General features: G+C 29.3%; 1 long non-coding RNA gene across 1 annotated transcript; it reads left to right on the forward strand.

Annotated features, from left to right (window-relative positions):
- Positions 1 to 2,516: 2,516 nt before the first annotated feature.
- LOC136084406 (uncharacterized) lies at positions 2,517 to 3,353 on the forward strand. Its single transcript, XR_010640543.1, has 2 exons — positions 2,517 to 2,717; positions 2,804 to 3,353. It is a non-coding gene; the product is annotated as an uncharacterized LOC136084406 (long non-coding RNA).
- The last annotated feature ends 523 nt before the right edge of the window (positions 3,354 to 3,876 follow it).

Consider the following 3,876-nt stretch of genomic DNA (forward strand, 5'->3'; position numbering starts at 1 on the left):
AAGCAAAGATAAGCAACTAGAATTATATGTAATGAGCATAAATACGCCCACTCCAAGCCGTTACTCCGGGAAAAAAAAGCTATAATGTCTATGAGTTATTGGATTTGGGGGCCTTTTTATGTTATGCTACAACGTAAAAATGACTAAAAAAAAGGTCAACTTGACTATTTCGGGGCCTGTAACATTATAGCCCCCTCCTTAATCCACCACTGGAATTAGAACACAAGTAAATAAATTATATCACACTCTTTGATAAATAAAAGAACATTTGTTTTCTTTATTAAGCAATCGTAAAATGTTACTTTATATTAAAAATATCGCTTAGTTTTATAAAAAAAAATTATATAAGAGCGATGTTTCGAAACTATTTGTTCTAAACGCAATTTATTTTGCTTTAAGTTTTTTCGCGTTAAAGTTTTTTTTGTATTTATAATTGTCTCTCATCAGTCCAGATAATCTTTTTTGCGCTATTTTTTTTTTTTTTTTGAAATGTTCTCAAAACGACCAAAAAAATCTGGCCAGTTTTTCGCAACTAAATATTATTTCCGTGGTCAACGATCGCTCCGATCGCTCCAGCTTCCCGACCAAGCCTGGTGGCTTTGTGCTATTCTCATGATATTAAAGTATATAGATTCAATGCCATTCTTTAAAAATTTTCATTTGAAATAAACAAGTTAAGTGAAATTAGCATTTCAGGTGAATTTCCAATAAATGGTAGGAATGTAGTTTATGCCAGTCTTGCACAGGTTGCCTGTGACAATTTGGTTTTAAACTCTATATTTGGTTTTATTGAATCGTTTTCTGGCAGCCACTTTTGTACCTTATGCTATGCTACTAGTAATGACATTCAAATCTACTTTACTAAAGATAAATTTAAAAAGAGAACAATTCTTAAATATGAAGTAGATGTTGAAAATGCCTAAAGTGGCAATCTAGGGAATAAAAATCACTGTAAAGGAGTTTAGAAAGCTTGTATTCAATCAAAGGGTTTCATGTCAAACTTTAGCTTAGATATCATTCACGCTGTACTTGAAGGCGTTGTTGTTTTAAAGTTAGGTGCTGACCTGTATTGTTTGTCTGTCGAAAAACGTTTTTTTACTCTTGGCGAGTTAAACAATCGTCCATCTCACTTTTGGTCAATAGTTAATGTTGACTAAAAAATGAATTGCCAGAACTCAAATAATCGGAAGTTCCAATTTGTTGAGTTTATTGTATGTGACTTTGTTCCAGAGGAGGATAAACATTGGAAGTTTTTACTAGAATTGTCTACTTTAGTTGATTTCATTTTTGCTCCAAAATTAACAATAAGAATGGTAACATACTTTAAATATATCATAGCCAGCCATTTGGAAAATTAAAAATGTTTATTTTGGGAACCACTCTCATCTTTGTCCTGAACATCATTTTTATGGTTCATTTATCAACAGCTATTATATATTCTAGACCACTTGGGATGAACTGTCTAAAATGTGAATTGAAAAATTCATTTTTTAGAAGATCTGCACATATTGTAAGCAATTTTAAAAATATATGCCACACTCTTGTCTAAAGACATTAACACAATGCCTTACATCATAGATTATCAAGTACTTATATGCGCAATTTATTTATTTCTGAAAGCCATGAAGTGGTACCAATTCATAGTCTTCATTATTTACAAGTACTTTTGGACAATCTTCATAGTGAACCTACTGATGATACTTTTATTGCATTCAAAATTAAAAGGGGGTCTCTTCAATACAAAACAAACCACCATCTTACTATTAGTGAAGATGAAGATTATCCTGTTTTTTGGAAAAGTTATTAGCTTTGTTAGTATCAGGGATGTGTCCTCATGGTTTGCTGTAGTGTCTAAGCTTAACACACATAAATTTGTGGAGATTTGCCACTGCTTTTTGGTTGAAGATGTCAAACCAGTTACATATCTTTTTATAAAATTGGACGAACTTATTGATGATTACCCTGTTTTGTTATATCAAGAAGGAAATGCATATTATATAAGGCAGCAATATCGTGTGTTTAAGGAATAATTTAAAGAAGCGTTAAAACTTTTGTATATTTTTTTAATAATACCATAGTTGGTATTATTATTGCATTGTCATGTTGATTTTTTTGTTGTTAATTATTGTTGCAGTTATTTTTTTTGTTTTTAGTCACTATAGTTATTGTATTATTTTGTTATTTAAGTTATACTTATAAATTGTTATACTCTATTTTTAATCTTTCTATTGTTAGTCTCTTTTTTTTTCTTTTCCGATTGTTTTTTAACTTAGTTATCTAAGCACTCCTTAGAATGGTTTCATAACTTACGCAGCATTAAAAAATATATTTTAAATCAATTTATTCATTTGAGTTTATTCTACAGTAATTCAAGTACGGAAGAATTTTTTTTATTTGTTAAAATATTTTAATATTGCTATTATTTACCAAATAATTTTTATTAATTAAATTATTCTATTTATGCATAAAGCAACAGTTATCTTTTTTAAATATAATCAATGTTCTTTTGCCAGAGACAATGTTGTTCTATTAAACTCATCTGAGCAAATTAAACAAACGTTGCGGGAACTTTAACCAACAACTTCAAACAAAGAGAGTCTGCTAAAAATGATGGCTGATACAAGAGTGGTAAGAAGAGCATGGATTTCAGGATATAAGCAGCTTATCAATAACCTCTTATAAGACGGTTTCCAAGATTCATTGATATGAATGATGCTGTAAGTGTTATTTTTAACTTTTTGCAGTTCATTTATAAATCTTGTTTACTTCATAAATTAGTTTTTAGCTTTTTTGCTTTTCATAGATTATACAAGAGTTTCATGCCATTGAAGAGGCATCAAGTAATATGAAATTGCATGATGGCTATAACACTTGCAAATGAAACATTTTGTTACTAGCAAGAGATTTGACAATGACAAACATGTTCAAAAATACTTTGTCAGAAGGTGAATATAATGAAGGTATATATATGTCTACTACCCTAAGTGGGGAGAATGAATAAATAAAAACTTCATAACTTAAATGTGAATTTTTACAGCATAATTGTCAGTCTGCATAAGTACTAAGCTGCTGCAATTTGACTATGTGCCAATTTGCAAAAGTGTGAAGTTTCCCTTTCTCATCTTATTTCATTTATTTCTTAATTTAATATGCCCTTATAACTGAACTTATTTGTGTATATGGATTTCTGGGAAGCTTGTTTGGAATAAGCAGCAAAGGAATTATCGTTAAATTTTTTCTAAGAAAGTATTGCCGAAGGTTTAACATTAAATTAAACAATATGTTTGTGAAACGAAAAAGGTATTTTTAACACTTTCTCGTTTATTTTTGTTATATCGTCAGCCGAGAACCAAGAGGCCGTTTGTCCATTTTTTGTGTTTCCAAGAAAATCAAGTTTTAAATTTTAATTCGCAAAGAATTTTATTGTTGTGATATATTTATGGAACACACACTCCTGAATATTTATTGATAATAGACACAAAAAAAAACACAAAATGTTGACATACGGCCTCTTGGTTCTTCTCTGACGGCCGTATCGCTTTTGCATATAAAGGTTTTACGACTTATTCTTACTTTAATATTCACTGAATTGAGTTTGAGTTTGAACTGAGTTTGGATATTTAAAATTTATATATCAGTTTTTATTATTTTCTTGTGATATCATTCCGTTGTTTCTTGTAAGCCAATATGATATACATGTGTAATTTAGTATGACTCTTTATTCAATATAAATAACTTGGTTTATTTGAATTATTTAATTGCGCCCGGTTATATTCATACTACGAAAAGACTTTAATGAATTTTATAAATCACGCATAAACATGCTTTAAAAAAATAAAAATATTTATACGACTAGAAAAATACAGATTAGTGTAT

The sequence above is a fragment of the Hydra vulgaris genome, chromosome 08 (genome assembly GCF_038396675.1).
Source record: "Hydra vulgaris chromosome 08, alternate assembly HydraT2T_AEP".
NCBI lineage: Eukaryota > Metazoa > Cnidaria > Hydrozoa > Anthoathecata > Hydridae > Hydra > Hydra vulgaris.